Source organism: Hypanus sabinus, unplaced genomic scaffold (genome assembly GCF_030144855.1).
Source record: "Hypanus sabinus isolate sHypSab1 unplaced genomic scaffold, sHypSab1.hap1 scaffold_473, whole genome shotgun sequence".
In the NCBI taxonomy this organism is placed as follows: domain Eukaryota; kingdom Metazoa; phylum Chordata; class Chondrichthyes; order Myliobatiformes; family Dasyatidae; genus Hypanus; species Hypanus sabinus.
Genome location: NW_026781344.1, coordinates 148234 through 168727, shown reverse-complemented (window position 1 = coordinate 168727; position 20494 = coordinate 148234). Strand labels below are relative to the sequence as shown.

At 44.0% G+C, this 20494-nt stretch overlaps 2 non-coding genes across 2 annotated transcripts; both read right to left on the bottom strand.

Moving 5' to 3' along the window:
* Positions 1 to 15217: 15217 nt before the first annotated feature.
* trnal-uaa (transfer RNA leucine (anticodon UAA)) lies at positions 15218 to 15333 on the bottom strand. Its single transcript has 2 exons — positions 15296 to 15333; positions 15218 to 15263 (listed from the first exon to the last, which is right to left on the bottom strand). It is a non-coding gene; the product is annotated as a tRNA-Leu (tRNA).
* Positions 15334 to 16684: 1351 nt separating this feature from the next.
* Positions 16685 to 16798, bottom strand: trnal-caa (transfer RNA leucine (anticodon CAA)). The gene is made up of 2 exons: positions 16761 to 16798; positions 16685 to 16719 (listed from the first exon to the last, which is right to left on the bottom strand). It is a non-coding gene; the product is annotated as a tRNA-Leu (tRNA).
* Positions 16799 to 20494: the final 3696 nt, after the last annotated feature.

The following is a 20494-nucleotide window of genomic DNA, read 5'->3' as shown; positions in this document are numbered from 1 at the left end:
CGTCCTGTGGCTGACGGTTGTCGTATAATTCGTCTATAACCGGGCAAAGGGGCAGGAGAGGCGAGCATTGGTTCCGGAAATATGTTGACACAAGTTGGCTACGCGTTAGTGAACTTAAGTTGCTGCACCGATACATTTAACTACGCAGTGACTCAGTCCGTGTTCAGGGAGCAGTGAAAGAGCTCGTTGAAAGATCCAGTCACCTCAGTAGTCCGGTTCTTAAAAAAAAAGCTGCGAACTGAGCTCAGCCCAACCGCCCAGGACCAGGCCCCTGCTTTGCGCCGTCTCAACTCCAGTTGCTGAGAAAGTACTGCACACCCAGTATTCAGCAAGAGTCGAGATCTCCAAACATTCACTGACCCAGCTTCCAGTGCACTATTTATTCCCGTTTTCTCTAGGTTCAGCACCAGCCAGAGCACAGGTAAAATTCTCATGTTTTGTGTGTCTGTATTCACAAGAATAAAAGGAACATTTTCAAACAGTCAGCCGGCTGGACAGAGTATATGCAAATAGATAGATCAAAAGACAGATCAGAAAATGAAGATTGCATCACAGTCTGAATAATTTCGGATCTCTATTTTATCCAATAAGATGGCAAAACCAAAGATATTTTCTTAGTCAACATCGACCTTCCTTTCCTGATTCCAGCTTTATGTCTTCTTCCATATTTTCATTTCTTCATGGCCAACACTTCTTGTTCTGCGAGAACTATTTCCAACTCTAAATTTGCCTTCGGCTTCATTAACCTCCTTCACACCATGGTCACCGCATGGACTCCAGTAATGTCCTGGTTTCGTTGGTTAGGTGGGACAGTCCATGTTCCAGGCCTACACTCGTGACATTACAAAATTCTTCAGCGGTATATCGACGGCTCTACTGATGCTACTTCCGGCACCCATGTGGAGCAAGGTCATGTCGGCAACTTCCACCCTGCTGTCCAATTTACCCGCTCTATTTCCGAACACTTGCTTCCTATTCTTAGTCGCTGAGTCCTTTCCCTTGGCGTGTCTGCGGAAAGCATTTCTAAATATCCTAAATCCAGAGGGCTAAACACCGAGCACCAGCTAATGTCCTACTATGATAAAGAGACTACTAAACGATTGCTGCCATGAAGGATCAGGTAGCATTGAAGTACTTTTAATGTGACAGGAATATTACTCGTACGTATGCAGAACATTATGAAACTTAACAACTCTGATTGTGGAATCATTCATGAATCCTGACATCTGGAACTTCCACCACACTGTTACTGTCTTCCACGGCGAAAACTGATGCAATATGTTAAAGCGCGACCGCCATTTCATTGTTCCCATTTACTGTCTGTGCAGCATCGCTTTACAGCTGTCCGATATCCAGTCTCGACTCTTTCGCTTTCACTTTGTATATCGAAATAAATGCTGGTATCTCCTTTAATATGATTGGCTGCGTAATTTCTTATTTGTTCAATGCCTTCTTATTGACTTTTTTGGGTTGCCTTCAGTTTAAGAACATCCCAGTTCTCTAACCCCACTAATTCTTTCTCTTTTACGTGACTAGTGTTTGACTAATAAGTTGGCTTTGTCTTCTCTTTTTCGACACAGTTCTGTCATTTCCCCTTTATGATACTTCTTCTCTTTGTAACACATGTATTGCGTGCCTTCTAAAACCTTTCCGTAATAGCAGTCATTGCTACGACTGTTAGAATCCCCCCCCCAATCAATTCTGGTAACTCCTCTCGTGCGTCTGTAATTTCCTTTGCTCCACTGACATTCTGATACATCCGTCATCAGCTTTTCCTTCTTGTTTCAGGATGAATTCGATCACAGGTCTATCTAAAATAAATCGACACCTTCCGATCCTATAGGTCCTCTTTCTAATGATTTGATTTAATCTTTAGACAACAGAACAAAGCCGTCCCTCTATCTTTCTGCCTATCCTTCGATATAATGTGTATCCTTGACGTGTGGGCCACAAAGGGATCTAAAATTTGACAGGGGGGCCGGACCAGGAGCAGATGGACGGAGTGTTTTGGTAATACACCTCATAAGAGAAAATAAAATATCATGGGATATGTAGAAAACATGTGCTTTAATTTCAATTGAAAATGAATAAAAGCATTACAACAAAATATCTGTCTTTGCAGTCCCATGGTATTTAGCTATTTATTGAAATGACTTTTAAAACACTGAAAATTAAATGAATAAAATACAGCTTTTTAAAATAGTAACAGTTATTATTTTAATACACTGAAAGTTCTGTTATCCTTCAAGATTTTATCATCATCACTCTCCTCCTGACTGTCTTTATTTCAAATACGGTAGGAGATGCAGGTCTACTTGTCCTGCTCCTTCTTATTCAATTGTCCCCTGTGCCAAAACTCAACAACGACCAGCACAAAGACAGAACGATGATAGTGTGCCAGTATGCGGAGCACATTATTTGATCTTGAGCGCATTTTTTTATTTTGAGAACGTACGTGCACCTGCACACTACTCATGTCCATCACTTAACAGAAATGACATGTAACATGTAAGACTTATTGAAAAAGATATTTTCAAATGAATTTTTTACATAACACAACGAATAAACTTATTTTTAATTTCAGTGGGAATAGTGTTGTTGATCTCCCTTTTTAGCCAGCGCATCAAAGTCTGGATTTAGTATTGTTGTGGCGATTCTCAGTATGGATCTGAGGTTTTCGTCTGTTAACTTGGATCTGTGGCTGGCTTTGTTGATGTTCATGACGCTGAACGCCTGTTCACACAAATAGGTCGAGCCGAACAAAGAGTAAAGCGCAAATGTGGAGTCATACGCTGCACCTCAACAAAGGTCAATGTATATAGAGTGCGTCATCTATTGGGAAAAAGCCATAATTGCGTGGAAAAATGTTAACAAGGTTTATTAATATAATTTCATCAAGTTCTGCGGGCCGGTTTAAAAAGCTTAACGGGCCGCATATGGCCCGCGGGCCGTAGTTTGCCCATGCCTGGGCTAGGCAGTATCTATAGGGAGAAGCACTATCGACGTTTCGGGCCGAGACTCTTCGTCAGGACTAGCTGAAAAGAAAAAAATAGAAAGAGGCGACGACAGCATTGGTGCTGCCTCATGCACGCATGCTGAGCTCGTTGACTTCATTAACTATGCCTCTAACTTTCACCCTGCCCTCGTGTTAGAACTTTTCCTCAAATCACTTTCATCTCGAGCAGGTCGTTCTGTATATAAATCGTTGCTTTTTGTGACTTCTTTCTAATTATCCTCCAACGAACATGATTTCAGAATTAACAGAAACGCTGTTTCATTAATTATTTTGTTTCTGTTGTAACACACAAAATGCTGGAGGTACTCAGCGGATTTTCCGTGCATTTGATAAATTTACCTAGATGCTGCCTGGCCTGCTGAGCTCCTTCAGCATTTTGTGTGAGTTGCTCGAATTTATGCCGTCTACAGATTTTCTCTTGTTTGTCATCACGTTTCTGCTTCTGTTTTATTTTTGCTATATTTTTACAGTATTTTTAGCCACTATTCAAGAGTTCTTTGCATAGGAACAGTGTTGGCACAGCCAAATATCATATTGATAGATATCAGGATAAGATCAGATTAGGTCCTATTTCCCTGAACGGTGTATGTTGTTGTTAGGTTCAAAACATTAATATCTGTTTGTCCATTTGGCTGCCTGTCCGTCTGCCTCTGACATTTTCTCTGTCTCTCCCCTCTCTCTCCCTCTGTCTCTCTCTCTTTCTCTCTCTCTCTCTCGCTCTTTCACTTTAGCTCCCAAACTCGTTTTCTCTACCTTGAGTTCTACCTTACGATCTCTCACTCTCTCGCTCGCTCTCTGGATCGGCTCCAGTTGATAGGAGTTGACAGATTAATAGTTCGGTGTTTCTAGGTAGGATAAAGTGCATGGTTATATGCAGTAGTGTTTTATGACCCTACAACTCTTGAGGCATTTGCACAGACATTTCAATGAGCAAGGAATTAATTAGTATAGATAGATCTGATAGTGGGCGCACACATATGATTGACCGATGGGCCTGTTTCTATGCTGTACAGTGGTTGATCCCATCCGTTGACCAATCTTTCAGAATTCTCGCCAGTATTATCCACTATGCCTCACCCCTTTCCCATGTAAAATGATGTTTCATTATTTTACCCTCGATCAATAGAAATTTATTACAATGTTTTCGAATGTTTCAGGTCAGTTCGGTTGAAGTTCTCTGTTGCAGATTCCCAATGCAGAGACAGAGCCCATCGTGTGAAAGCTGATCATCGAAAATCTCTCTCTTTCAATTCAGCATTTGGTCTGTTGCCAGCTATTTTGATGAATCAAGTGTTCAAGAAAATGGTCCTTAAATACCTGTCTGCATAATCCGCAAATGCTCTGTGTTCCGGATTTTTACTTTATGAAGCATACATTCCTCGGAACGCCACAGAAACTCACACTCCTCTTCTTGTGCCCGGCAACAAAAGACAGGTATCCCATTGGATGCCTTCATTCTATCCACTTGTTTGTGCACCTTCAGTGATTCCTGTGCCTGTACGTCACTGTTGGAATTCCTGGGATTATTGCAGAAGACAGAGTTTAGATATGTCAGTTAAAATTGGGGGCATATAAATTGCAAAAACAGTATAAGGTGGGAAGCGATATGATTGGCTTTTAAATTAAAAAAAGAACAAAATCAGATTTCAAATGTTCAAAGTAAATTGATTTTCAAAGAATATTTTCTATATGCATCCTTGAAATCCGTCTCTATGCAGTCCGCCAGGAAACAAAGAACCGATTGAAGATAAATTTCATTCTCTCTCTCTCTCTCTCTCTCTCTCTCTCTCTCTCTCTCTCTCTCTCTCTCTCTCTCTCTCTCTCGACATGTATAAACCAGTTGAAGCTCTGAATTATATTTCTGGCTGACACCAAGTTGAGAGAGAAGAAAAGCCTGCAGGTACAGGAAGAGGATATAAGGAGTGTCTGCAGGAAGGAACCGCCTAGGCGGGAGTAGGATCTCTCGTTACAGACGGAAATAATCTGCAGATCAGGCAGCTTCAATAGAACTGTGAATCAACGGTATAGGGTTAGATTCAAACTTCAATTTAATTGGATCGGAAGTTTGCGGGGGGCGCGTGTTTGGTGGGGGTAGAAAATTACTCTGGGATTCTAGGGCCGGAGACACGGTCGGGATCGGCTGTTAACAGTCATTGCAAACTCTAAGCCACACACACAAAATGCTGAGGAAATTCATCAGACAACGCAGCAGCTGTTGAGAAGAGAACACAGTCGACGTTTCGGGTCGAGACGCCTCAGCAGGACTCTGACTGTGTGCGTTATTTTGCATTTGGAGCATCTGCAGATTTTCTCGTGTTTGTTGTGTTGTACTGTTCATCAAATTGTTTACATTGTTTATAGGAAAGATATCAATAAATTTTATAGAAAATATATCAATACATTTTATAAGAAAGATATCAATAAAATTTATAGGAAATATGTCAATAAATTAGAGCGAGTGCAGAGACGATTTACTAGGATATTACCTGGGTTTCAACACATAAGTTACAGAGAAAGGTTGGAAAGTTATGTCTCTATTCATTGGGGCGTAGAAGGTTGAGGGGGGATTTGATCGAGGTATTTAAAATTTTGAGAGGGATAGATAGAGTTGACGTGAATAGGCTGTTTCCATTGAGAGTAGGGGAGATTCAAACGAGAGGACATGATTTGAGAGTTCGGGGGCAGAAAGTTAAGGGGAACACGAGGGGGTATTTATTTACTCAGAGAGTGATAGCTTTGTGGAATGATCTTCCTGTAGAAGCAGTAGAGGCCAGTTCAGTTGTGTCATTTAAGGAAAAATTGGATAGGTATATGGACAGGAAAGGAGTGGAGGGTTATGGGCTGAGAGCGGGTAGGTGGGACTAGGTGAGATTAAGAGTTCGGCACGGACTAGGAGGGCCGAGATGGCCTGTGATGGTTATATGGTTATATATTTATTTACCCGTTAGTGGGGGGTTGGGGATGCAGAATAGGGGACAGGATAGTAGCTGAAACCTCATAACGTACACCATTTGTTTCTAATGTTTAATGAATTTCAAAATCCGACTTATTGGGTATTTCACCGCATTCTTCAGTTCCCCTCGGAATTTGCTCTGAGTCAGGGTGTAAATACACGTGTTGGTGCAGGAACTGAGAACCTGCAGCATTCCCGATGTGTGTTCTGTGACGTAACGGGGATCCGTGACAGAGTAAACAAAACTCCTTGAAATTTGTTGATAGATATAAAATACCAGCTGTGTAACCCACAACATAATGAAACTACCGGTTATGCTGAAGAGCAAAATAATGGATTTGCGTCTGTTCTCCATCTCCCGGTCCTTGTCATTCTCTCCACTCTTTTGTCCCCGCAGCCCCCTGCGGGCTCGACTGGCCGCTAGAATCCGCCTGACAGTCAGAATATTGAACAGTAAAATCAGAAAGAATGGGACACAAGGGGTTAAAATGCGGTGAAACATCGTAAATACCGTCCATGAGGGAGAGGATTTGTAGCTCGCGGTATAAACACAGTACCAGGGAACACCATCAACTATCTCTCTAGGCTCGTGTATAAAGCCCCAGGGAACACACTCCAAACAGGCCAGCACACTCACTGCCCCGATAACCACGGCCGCCGTTCTCTCGGTGCAATATTTTGTTTTCAGCTTCTCACAGCAAATAGCCACAAATCGATCGACGGTGAAAGCGACAGTCAGCCAGACAGAGGTCGCAGTGCTCGCAAATATCAACCATTCGCCGAGTCTACACACAGGAGTGATGTCCAGGAATGAACGGGGAAAATAAATCTCAGCTGTCCCTCTCAGCAGCGGGTCGGAGATAACGACCAGGAGATCGGCCGCTGCCATTCCAACCATGTACCGAGTGACACATTTGGAGAGACCGCACTTTCCCCGGGACAGGATCACAATCGCCACCAAGTTTACTGGAAAAGAAACAGGGAAAAGTTTGTAGGGAATATACTGAACAAAGAGCAATGCAGCAGTGTGACCGGATCCTTTCATGTTTTCACTTTATTGTTGCCTTTACCGGTGGGAGGGTGGAGTGAAGTCGCAGAACTGACGGAGACGGAGAGGAGTTTATGCAGTAAAATAAGAAGAATATGATCTGAATACAGATTCCTACTGATGGTATAATCTATGCGGAACGATATTTCCAAATGCAGGTCACCTGCTACAAAAAACGACCATCGAACACAGGCAACTGAGAGATCACTGCCTGACCCGTTGCGTTCCACAGGTTTTGGGGGAATAGCGACATTTCTGCAGCGGTCTTCAGATCCAAATGCCACAATCCACATTCTTTGTGCTTACATTCAATTCCTGAAAATCGGAATATTTGCGAACTGTGGAAACAGTAGAAACCAGCGACAGAAGTAATCACAATATTGGAATTGCTACCACTGCGGCTTACCGGGAATTCCAAAGGCTGAAATAAAAGGATAGTAGACGTCCTCTATCCGCCAGATGACTGGATACACCATTTCCGTGAGAATGTGTGGGCGCTGAATCTACAGCTCCGGCAGACACTCTGAGCTGATCCTTTCCAAACACCTCGATTTATACAGAGGATCGGTCTCCAGAGATACGATTATGCCCCTGACTATTTCATTTCGTTACAGTCACTTGAACGAACACTTGAATTCTGCACCATTGACTCTGATGTACATACCGGTCTGATTGAAGATAAGGGCATCAAAATTCGCGGGCGTTACCTTGGCCATTTTCCACTTATGTGGTGGAGCTTTAATGCCAAAGGCTGAGTGTTGTCACCAAGCAGCCACGTTCACTGAGTTCACGCTTTTGATGTTTGATATTCATCTGTAAGGAATTCACCAATACTGTCTGATCCCTAACGTCTTTCTTTGCGGTTTCCCAGTTTAAACTCTCCTTCAGTACTTCACATCCCTCCTGGCCACACACATTGTCCAACACACATACACGTGCACGAAGATAGACAGACACACATCACACACACACACACACACACACACACACGCGCGCGCGAACAGAGATAAAATAGACGGAACAATGTCGTCACAGCAACGGTCAGATGACCATGTTGGATAAAATCTGCAGATCCTGGAATTGTGGACAACAAAAAGACACAGAATGCTGCATAAACTCTGCGGTTCCTCTCGCCCTTTTTGACGTTGCTGATCTAATAGACTTTCATGAGCGTCTCAAATCAGCCAGAGGTCAAACGAACATTGAAAATATTTCTTTCAACCGGCAGAGAAATGGTAGTCCGGTTAATTAATAAAAATGGTACTCTATATTTGGAGATGAATAGATTCAGGGACAGAAGACAGCGTCAAAGAGACAGACAGGTTGACTCTTGCATTGAATGCAGTGGCCACTTCACAGAACCGTCTGACTATTACCTCCCCCTCGCTGGCCCAGTTTCCTTCTCCCACCCACCTCCGACTTTACTCCGGTCGAGGCACAAGGTACTGAACAGCCAACCTTCTCTCACTGGCAAGGTGTGTTAGAGAACAGAGAAGTGCTGACAGCTCATTGGTTGCACATTCACAGACAGAAGAGATATTCAGTCCCACACTGAGCACAAACACAAGATACACGTTTTCAATACAGCTGTTACACGCAAACAGAGGTGGGCATTATTTCCATTGTATACCATACCAGTGTCCTACAGGAGGAGACATTTTCCTACGAGAGGTTTTTGTTTTGGGTGGTGGGGACTGTAACACAGCTTTCCTAGTGTCAGTGCGGTGCAGGAAAGAACAATCAGCAATCAGATGGGAAATTGGGAAACGATGTATCAGGTGTGAGTGGAAAGATACTGACAAGCACATGGTGTTCTGGATAATGCGTTTGTGTGAACTGACAACTAGCAGCAGGTCAAAGGCAGACATGGGAATAAATGGGGCACTTCCAATTTGGGATTCTGTGGTTAGAACGGAAACTGGTGGAATGCGTCTTGGTCCCCAACTGTTCGCTGTCGACATCGAAGTTTGGATATGGGGCCAAGTATATTATATTCTTGTCTCCTGCAGTTACAGAGCTTGGTGTCAGAATCAGTATTGCTATAGGTAGTGAGAGTGTGTGGATGAAGACAGAAGTGATTGAGTGAGCATCTGCAATTTGACAGCATGTGGGAAAACGTGATTCCATCCACTCCGAGAGGAACAAATTAGATGTTTTTAGTTTGTTTTTAACTTTGGGAAAGAGATAACGGTTCAGAGGTACATGGGGTGTTTGGAAACAAGTTATTGAGAGTCAGCGTTCAAGTTAGTGAATAATTAGGGAAAGAAACAGTTCTTGTATCCAATGATGTCAGAGAATTGGAGAAGTGTAAAATAATGGATTTGCGACGGGTCTCAATCTCCCGGTCCCTGTTATTCTCTCCCACTCTTTTGTCCCCGGAGCTTTCTGCGAGCTCGACTTGCCGCTGGAATCCTCCTGACAATTTGAATATTGAACAGCAAGATCAGAATGAATGGTACACAAGGGGTTAAAATGCAGTGAAACAGTGTAAATGTCAACCTTGAGGGAGAGTTTCTGTAGCTCGCTGTAGCAACACAGTACCAGGGAACACCGTCAATTATTTCTTCAGGCTCGTATGCAAAGCCCCAGGGGACAGTCTCCAAACAATCCAGCACCCTCACTGTCCCTACAACCACAACCGCCGTTCTCTCGTTTCAATATTTTGCTTTCAGCTTCACATAGCATATAGCCACAAATCAATCGACGGTGAAAGCTACAGTCAGCCAGACGGAGGTCGCAGTGCTGTCAAAACTTAACCAGAAGGGTTCTACACACACCTGTGATCCGCACTAATCCGCAAGCATCATCTGGGAAAGCAAATCCCAGCAGTCCACTTCAACAGCGGATTCGAAATAACGTCCAATAGACCGGCCGCGGCCATTCCCACCAGGTAGCGAGTGACGCATTTGGAGAGACAGCACTTTCCCCGGGACAGGATCAGAATCGCCACCAGGTTCGTTGGAAAAGTTTACAAAATATTGAGCAGCAGCGAATGCAACGGTTTGAGTGGATTGTGTAATATTTCCACTTTATTGTATTTATTCTATTTCCCATACTTCATTTTCCTTGACGCTCCCTGTCAGCAATGGAATAGCCGAAGGAATGAACAGAAAAACAGGAAATGCTGGGAACACTCATCCAGACAAAACAGAATATGTGGAAAACCAGATAAAGAGTCCTTTCTCAGAATTGTTCTCAGACAGAAAGCTGACCCGAGTGTTAACTGGTTTCTCTTACCATACGGGCTGTCTGGAGCGAAGTGCTTTTCGAATTCCCCGTGTGTGTTTCCTATTCCCCAATTTGCCGTCCCACACACTTTGCAACCGAACATTGACTGATTCCAACAGAGACAGCGCAGTCTGACCCAGGCGCACAGACGGACATGACGCATCTCATAGAGTCGGTGTGGGTAGAGGTCAGAAATAGGAAGGGAACAATCACGTGTGCTGGGAGTAGTCTATATACCCCCAAATAGCCCTGGGGATACCTAGGAGCAGATAAGCAGGCAGATTTTAGAATGGTGCAGGAAATACAGGGTTGTAGTTATGTGTGATTTCAACTTTCCTCATATTGACTGACACCACCTGACTGCAAAGGGGATAGGTGGGGCTGAATTTGTCAGGTGTGTTCAAGAAGGATTCCTGATACAGTATGTGGACCGGCTGATGAGAGGAGAAGCCATACTGGATCTAGTTCTAGGTAATGAACCTGATCAGGTGGCAGAGCATTTTGGTGAGAGTGACCTCAACCCCCTTAGGTTCAGTATTGCTATGGAAAAGGATAAACAGACAATGGGAAAGTGCTTAACTGGGGAATGGCTAACTGAAGGGATGAGGCAGGAACGAGTGGGAGTAAATTGGAAACAGATGTTCAAAGGTGAAAGCACAGAAGGAATGTGAAGGAAGTTTAGGGAACACTTGTGCTGGGTTCAGGATAGGTTTGTCCCACTGAGGCAAGGAAAAAGTGGTATGAAAAGGGAACCGTGGCTGACAAAACACGTGAGGCAACTCGTCAAGCGAAAGAAGAAAGCATATGTTAGATATAAGAAGCAGGAAGCAGGAGAGCATGAAAAATATTGGCTATCCAGGAAGGAGCATAAGAAAGGATTTAGGAGAGTTTGAAGGGGGCATAAGAAAGCCTTGGCATCTAGGATTAAGGAAAACCCCAAGGTGTTCTATGCGTATGTGAAGAGCAACGATGACAAGAATGAAGATGGGGCCGCAAAAGGATAAGGAGGTCAACATGTGCCTGGAGGCGCAGGCGGTTGCGGAGTTACAAAATGGATACTTTGCTTCAGTGTTCAAAAGTGAAAAGGATCTTGATCAGGGTGAGGTCGAAATAGAACAGGCCTGCGTGCTGGAGAATGTGGAGATTAAGGAAGAAGGTGTTGGATTTTCTTAAAAACCACAAATCCCCAGGTCTGGACGAGATATACCCCTGGATGCTGTGGCAAGTGAGAGAAGAGATCGCTGGAGCAGTAGCTACGATCTTTGAATACTCTTTGGCTGCAGGGGAGGTGCCGGAGGTTTGGAAAACGGCTAATGTAGTTTCCTTGTTAAAAAGGTAACAGAGAAACCTGGTGAGACCTTCTATAGCCCGGTGAGTCTTAAGTCGGTGGTCTGCAAACCATTGGAAAGGATTCTTAAGGACACGATCTACGAGCATTTGGAGAAGTACAGTCTACTCAAGGATAGTCAACATGGCTTTCTGAAGGGAAGATAGTGCCTTATGAGCCCAATTGTGTTTTTTGAAGACGTAACAAAATAAATTGATGAGGGTAGGGCGGTAGATGTCTACATCGATTTTAACAAGGCATTTGACAAGGTCCCCCACGAGAGACACATCCAGAAAGTCATGAGGCATGGGATCAGTGAATCCCTGCTGTTTGGATAAAAAATGGTTACTGGAGGAAAGCAGGGGGTAGTTGTGGAAGGAAAGTATTCTGCCCGGAGTTCGGTGACTAGTGGAGTGCTACAAGGATAAGTCCTGGGACCCCTGCTGTTTATGATGTTTATAAATGACCTGGATGAAGACGCAGGAGGATGGATCTGTAAGTTTCCGGATGACACGAAGATTGGAGAAATTGTGGATGGAGCTGCAGGTTGTCGAAGGTTACAAGATGGTAGGTACAGGTTGCAGCGTTGGCCAGAATAGTGGCAGATGGAGTTCAATCTGATTAACTGTGCGGTGATTCATTTTAGAAGGACAAACCAGAAGGCTGAGTACAGGGTTAATGGTCGGTTACTTAAGTGCGTGGATGAACAGAGGGACATTGGGGTTTAAATCCATACATCCCTCACGATCGCTGCACAGATTAATAGAATAGTTAAGATGGCCTAGGGGATGCTAGGCTTCTGTAATAGGGGGATTGAGTTCAAGAGTAGAGAGGTCATGTTGCAACTCTACTAAACTTTGGTGAGACTACACTTAGGGCATTGTATTCAATTCTGGTCACCTCATTATAGGAAGGATGTGGATGTTGTGGAGACGGTGCAGAGGAGATTTACAGGGAAATTGCCTGGATTGGGAAACAAGTGTTATGAGGCATGGTTAGCAGAGCTGGGACTTTTTTCTTTGGAGAATAGAAGGATGAGAGGGGTCTTTATTAGAGGTCTACATGATTATGAGAGGCATAGATAAGGCGCTATCCAGTACCTGTTTCCCAGGGCACAAATAGTAAACACCAGAGGGCATACCTACACAATTAAGTTAAGGGAGAGAAGTTTATGGGAGACATGAGGGGTATTTTCTTTTACACAGAGGGTTGTAAGTGCCTGGAATGACTTGCCAGGGATTGTGGTGGCTAAAACATTAGGGGTATTTAAGAGCCTCTTGCACAGGCAAATGGATGAAAGAAATATATGGTATGGCTCCAAATCGAGCGCCGAATGGTCTGTATTGTGCTATCATATCCTTGTGTCTAGTGTCTTCTAGTGTCATTTACAATCCGTGTCCACGTACTTGCCATTGGTGCCTGTTAGTGCCCTTAGAATTCCGGGGCTTAGTACTGATGAGTACCCATACAATGGCTACTTTTCGTGGAAGCTGGCATTTATGGAAACAGCTGTTGGAGTAACTGAGACTATGGAAACGGATGGAACTTTTTTATTCTTGTGAGAAGGTTCCAAGGAGCAAGCAAAGAGAGAAGTAGAGAGAACTTTTTGAACACTTTGTCCATTCACCATGTGTTCAGAGCTGCTTTTAAGGATGTGCAAGTTCCTGCTAAGTAGGATTATGAGCGGAAAGGAGGAACTGTGAGGTGCATCCCGTCGAAACCTGTCATGTTACATTCTGGGAGCAGCTAGAGCGACCGGAAAACCTAGATTTGCTGAAATGTTCGAGGAAGGGAAATGGAGATTAACTGATAACGTGTTGGAACGTGAAGACGCCTTTTCCACTTGCAGTTCTGAGTTTGATTTCTCCAAGAGTACTTGCCACAGTATTAGAGAAACCGAGTGCATTTCTTTCCAAGAGAGGTCTCGCCGATTCGTTCCAGCGGGGGTTCCTGACATTCATATGCAGCTGATGAAACAGAGGGAAGCTAAGTTTAGTCATGGAGCAGGAGCGCCTAAGCCGCCGGGAGACACAAGTGACAGACACCGGGAGAGACGGTCCAGTAGTCAGCTGGGTGACACGAGTGATAGAGACTGTCCAAGGGGTGATTTGATGCGCGAACCACTCACTCTCCTGAATTCCCCTGAGTAGAGACCCAGAACCAGCACATGCTTCTCGCATGGCAAATCTTTCAACCCTGGAATAATTTTCTAAACCATCTCTGAACCGTCTCCAGTGACAGCACAACCTGTCACAGACAAGGGGCTCCAAACTGCTCACAATACTCGAGGTAAGGCCACAACAGTGCATTTTAAAACCTGAAAATTCCATCGCTGCATCCATACCCCATTCCTCTGGAAATGATCGCGAACATCGCATTGGCCTTCCTCACCACTTTCGCAACCTGCATGTTCACCTTCAGGGAATGCTGGACGAACAACGTTGAGACCTTTTGCACCTCAGATTTTCCAATTTTCTCTACGATGAGAAAATAGCCTTCCATTTTATTTCTGCTCAAGTGCAGCACCATACATTTTGTGGCAGTCTTTTATGTCTGCCACTTCTTTGCCCATTCTCCTCATCTTCCTCTGTCCTTTTGTAGACTGTCTACTTCCTCCAGATTTCCTGCACCACCACCTATCTTCATCTGGACCACAAACCTGACCGTATGATCATCAATTCCAGCATCCAAGTAATTAACACATAAAATAAGAGTATTCATCCATCAGTTGTACTGTATCCTGCAGTTCCGTTATATATTATGCTACCTCAATTGCAACTCTCTTTGTTTAATCTAATACGCTTATTTTGTCCAGATTTTGTTTTTATAACTTGAAATCATATTTACTATCTGTATTGCGTCTCAGCTTTACGTGAATAATTTCAAATCGTGTATATTCGATCGTGCATATCAATGTGTAAATCATCTGGTTGTCTCTGAGAGAGGTTAAATCTGAACAAACTCCAGTGAGCTTCATAGTCGCCCTGGATTATTGCGTAAAATAACAATTAATGTTGCTATTACCATTATTCTATCACTTGACTTTGCACAGATTGCTGTGTTGTACTCATTGAGTGTTTTGACCGTCTTGTTAGTGCGGTCCTTCATGGATTTTATTATGTTTCTTGGATGCCCGCAGGAATGTCAATCTCATTGCTGCAAATGGTGATATATGCTACAGATATGCTGTGATGCAAAATTTACTTTCAGCTTTGAACTTTGAACCAATTGGGCCGAAGGCTATTTTCCATGCTGTACGACTTAAAATATCTGCATTACAAAACCAGAAAGGTGTTAAACACACGTTACGGAGCCCCGCGGCAGATGTACACTTAAGAACGACTATGTAAAATGTCGTTTCAATATAGAGACCAACAACGTGTTTGAATGACCCCGATGTCATTCTGTCCAAACAACAGCCACGGTTAAGAAAGTGACACAGATACTCTTCAACGAGGCCTCTTTCTCATCAAACTCTACAGCTTGAATCCCATGTAACCCGTTGTTCTTCTCTCTGTTGTGACTAAAACAAAAGCTTTATCTTAATTGCATCTTTCTCATACTCCCAAACAGACCACGCTTTGATCGCAGCAGTAAAATTACAGTGATTGCATTATAAAAACAGCACGTGAAAAACAGAGTATTTGTCAGGAGTGGGAATCGAACCCACGCCTCCAGGTGGAGACCAGAACACTCGCGTTTACTAGGAAGCGACTTTCTTGCCTTAAGTCTGGCGCCTTAGACCACTCGGCCACCCTGACTGCCCCTGTAGTACTCTCTCCACAAGCCAGATAAACAGCTGTATTTCGGAATAGTCTGAATGACTGCTTTGATGAGAGGGTGTACATACAAACACACTCTATATCCTGGGATTTTAAATGAATATGGACGTGATGCATTTTCTCAGGTTGCGAGCATGTGCGGAGTCAGAGCGCACAGCATCACAGCACTGGAATTGTGCTGCACCCCGTTCAGGCCATCCTCCAGAGAAAGGATGACGAGGATTCGGAGAGTGTGCAGAGGAGCATCACAAAGATGCTACCTGAAATAGACGGTTTGTGCAATAACGAGAGTTTAGTCAATATTGTATTTTTTTCTCTGGAGCACCGGAGGTTAGGCGGAATCTGATACACGATTCTAAGATTTTCAGGCATAAATAATAGTAGAGCACGCGAAAGTTATCTCCATTCCAGGGCTTACATGTCTTAAAACGATCCCCTCTTAGGGCATACATTTCAACTAAGAGGGGATCGTTTTACACAAGATATGGCAGCACCCCATCTATCTACGTCGGCAAGACCAACGAGTGATTGTTGTCTTCAGCAGAGGGAACACCAAAGTTTCTCGAGCTAGTTCTCTTTGGAGGATCAGAGGCGGGGCGCGTCTGTAACTTTAAATTGTTGGAATGACTATTTCCTCTACTTTCTTAGGAGACTGCGGTGATTCAGCATGACATAAAAAACCTTGATGAGCTTCTATGGATGTGTCGTAGAGAGTATATTGTCTGTCTGCATCAAGACGTGGTACGGAAATAAAAAGTTAGTGAATTCGGCTCAGTCATCACGGGAAATGCACTCCCAAACATTAAGCAGATCCACATAAAAAGATGTATTCGGTAAACAGCATCCACCGTCAGAGGTCGTCAGCATCCCATCCTGCTATGCTCTTTGTGCGCTGCTGCCATCGGGTAGATGGTACAATAACCTCAGGACTCGCACCTAAACGTTCAGGAACAGTTACTTCCCATCAGCAATCAGACCTTTGATCAACAGGTGATAATGTACGCTCACGTGCCCATCCATTGAATAATCTGACCACCAATGATATGACAATAGATACTTTTCTATATTGAACAGCTGAGTATGCCAGGAAGAGCTCAGCAGACCAGGCAGCATCTGTGGAAAAGCGTAAGTAGTCGGGGTTTCGGGCCGATATGCTTCACCATGATTTTTTTTTTCTGAATAGCTCACTTACCCAGAATTCGGTGTACGGTGATCTGTTTTAATACAATGAAGTGTCAAAAACATAATCTTATCCTCTAATCCACATCAACAACCCAGGTTTTGTTTGCAGAAATAACGTCATCTCGATTGAATGCTGAAAGACAAATTTTGTCAGGAGTGGGATTCGAACCCACGACCCCAGATGGAGACCAGAGCACTCCCGTTTGACGGAAGGACTTTCCTTCCTTGAGGCTGGCGCCTTAGACCACTTGGCCACCCTGACAACTTTTGATGTGTGTTTAAGAACGGAATAAATGCCTGATTTGTAAGAAAAGTCATATCCACACAATCACATATATCATCCTGTCAATCGGAAATGAAAGCGAGAGTGTTACAGTTTGCTCAGGTTAGGCAGCTTCTGTGGAAAGTAAAAACTGGTGGGAGTTGATCGGAACAATGTCAACAGAAACTGAACGCAGGATGTTCAATTCTAGACTACAACGTTGCTTTACAGAGGGATGTTGGTAAGTAGACTATAAGGCCCAATAATCTGATGATTTTGGATTAAAGCGAAGATGTGACAAGGATCACAAGAAAATGAGACATCGTGCGGAAAGGCCGTTCGGTCTACTGTGTCTGTTTCATCATTCCGTCATGGACGAGTTATGACAGTCAGAATGTTTTTCAGGCTTGTAGGTCAATGTTTAATCTGAGAGAGGAGACGGAAACAGGGTGTTTTGGCCGTTAGAGCAGCGGCCTTTCTGAGAGATGAGACGCTTAACAGAACGTAATTCGCCCAGGTTCTCTGATCCAGTATTAAAGGCACAGAACACATTAAAGTAAGACAGGGACAAGCGGGCGGCAACCGTCTAAATGGAAGGCTCCTCGAGGGATGTGGAAGGCGGGGGACCTCCAGAGTTCCTGCTGACGACACCTGCGAGAAGTGCTCACAGCTGCCGCTAGTAACAATCCGCCCTATGGCGTGATGCACTAGGACATAGTCCTAGTGGTAGATACACCCATGGTGCAGGTCACAGGGAACTGTGGGACAGTCAGGAAGAGGAAAGGATTTAAAGGGGCAGTGCAGACTATCCCTATGGCCATCACCATCAGAAACATCTGGATGCGGTTTGTGGTTGGATGACCTGGTAGGGAAAAGTCACAGCGGTCGGACCTCTGGCACTGAGTCTGGTTTTCTGACTCAAAAGGGATTGGGAAGACAGATTCCTGGATGATATGTTACCTCCCGGGTGCCGGGGTCCGGGACAACGCGGATCAAATCCTGAACATTGTTCAGCAGGAGCGTGAGCAGGCAGCGGTTATGGCCCGTTTAGGTACAAGTGACATCGGAGTGACGACTTTCTACAATGGAAATTCAGACAGTTAGGTGCTGAGGTGGAGGGCAGGATCTTCGGGGTTGTGACAGCGACACGTGTCGCGTCCTAATGAGGCGAGGAATGGAAATACGATACAGATTAACACGTGGCTAAGGGTTTTGGTATAGGAGACAGGCCATACGATTTTACAATCACTGATCTCTCTTCCAGGGAAGCTGAGACCTGTGGATAAAGACGGTTTGTGTGTGAACTGGAAGTGTAGTAAGATCTTGTCGGAAGGTTAGCTAGCGATGCATGATGAAGCATAAACAACATTTACAGGGAAATTGGAACCAGGGTGCCAGAACTGCGGGTGCAGAAATTGTACAGACATGTTGATAAGATCTCACACAACGTCAGGAATGCAATCATTGAGCAAGGTCCGACTAGCGGCCTGAGGTGCGTATATTTCAGTGGCAGAAGCATCTGAGGATGAGCCGATGAACTCACTGCTTGGATCAAAACCTGGAATCATGGTATCTTAGCCCATAATGAGACTGGGTTGCAGGAGAGTCTGGCCTGGCAGTTCAGTATTTCGGGGTTCCATTGCTTTTGATGTGATAGAGCGGGATGGACTAAAGGAGGAGAGCTGAGTTAATAGTCATGGAAAATTCTCGGCTGTCATCCGTCATTGCAGGTGCTGAGTTCGACTAATCCAGGTCCCTCTCCTCCGCGGGGTCGTTTATACGCGCTGAAAGGCACGGACAGACGCGCAATGGGTGAAACTGTAAACAAGGAAAGGTATGATCACGTTCATGGGGATAGATTGACCCAATGGTCAAGAGTATTTAGACGGCCAACTTTGTGGAGATATAGCTGTGTATTGCAGGAGCATTACGGTTGTGAGAGTACGCGTTTAACTTTCCGCACGTTCATTGTTAATTCCACACTTGTAAAGGACAAGATGGGTAGGTGATCATTCAGAATATTTTATCTTCTTTTGTGCGTTGACGAACCGAGAGAGTGCGCGATACGTGATCTGCTATGATGAAAGAAATGAAACAGGACAAGAGATAGAAGCTTGATTTAACGAACACTTTGTAACTCATGATCACAATGCTATTGGTTTCAATTGAAACATGGAAAAAAGATCCTTCTAGTCCGTGCGTTGAGATTTTTCATTGGGGAAGGTCAATTTGGACAGGATTGAAAAACATTTAGCGATTGTCGATTGGAGCAGGGTATTTTCTGGTAAGAGGGACGCGTTCAGAAAAGAAAATCGGAGCGCAGAAAGCTCGCATGGGCCTGTCAGAAATAAAGAGAGAGACAACAAGAGTGAATAACCTTGGTTTTCAAGAGTAATGATGCTTTGGCAGCTCGCTCCCGATGCCGGAGGACACGGACGAGGTCCCTCACTGTGATTTGGCTGCTATTTTCACGAATGACACGTAGACCTCTGGTGAAAAGTTTGTGGTGTGGAGGCCACTAAATGAGCCTAATACGGCCAGATTGTTATGACTTCAAATCATTCCAACAGATTTTTGTGGCCACGTTTTCCCTTGATGGAACCATGCTGTCTCTGGTCTACGTTATCATGTGACTCCAAGTCCCCTGAGACTTCATCGTTAATGATTGACTCCTACATTTTCTCAACAGGTGTGGTCAGACTAAGCGGCTCAGAATCTTCCTGTCTTCTGACCATCCATGCTTGAAGTGTGAAGTGATATTTGCAATTTTCCAGTCTTTCGAAAAAATTCTAGAACCGAGCGGTTGTTGCAAGATCATCACTAATAACCCACCATGTCTTCAGCCAACGCTTTTTAAACTCTGGGGTGCACAGCATCTGGTCCCTCCAGTTTACCTTTAGACTCTTGAGTTAGTCACTTACCATCTCTCCGGTCATGGTAACTTCACATACTTCATACCCCTGACAGCTGGAACTTCCATCACGAGGCTGGTGTTTTCCAGACTGAAGACTGATGCAAAATACTGTTTAGTTCGTCCGTTATTTCAAGGTCCCACAGTGCTACATATTCAGCATCGCTGTCAGCGATCCGATGTTCAAACTCGATACTTTCTTTACTTTTTGTATCAAAAGAAAATTTTGGTAACTTTGATAATATTATTAGTCAGTTTACTTTCGTACTCTATATTTACCTTCATAATGCTTTTCCAGAACTCTAACTACAAACTAATATTGCTCAATTATACTTTTTATTACTCAATTGCTCTTTTGCTTTTTATGTTGGTTTTGAAATCTCGCATTAAGACCTTAAGACATAAGAAAGAAATAGGCCATTTGGCCTATTCAGTCTGCTTTGCCAGTCAGTCATGGACTGATCCCAAACTTCCATCATTCTCACTATCCCGTCTCTTCACTCCATAACCTTTGAGGCCCTGGATAATCAAGAACCCATCTATCGCTGATAAATACGCCGAGTGGCCTGGCCTCTACATACCCTCATGGCAACAAATGCCACAGATTACCACTCTCTGACTAAGCAAATTTCTCCTCATCTCAGTTCTAAATGGACGTCCTTCAATCCTGAAGTCGTGCCCTCTTGTGCTAGAATCCCCTACAATGGGAAATAACTTCGCCATATCTGATCTGAGCCATTTTAACATTCGGAATGTTTATATGATATCCAGTTCATTCTCCTGAA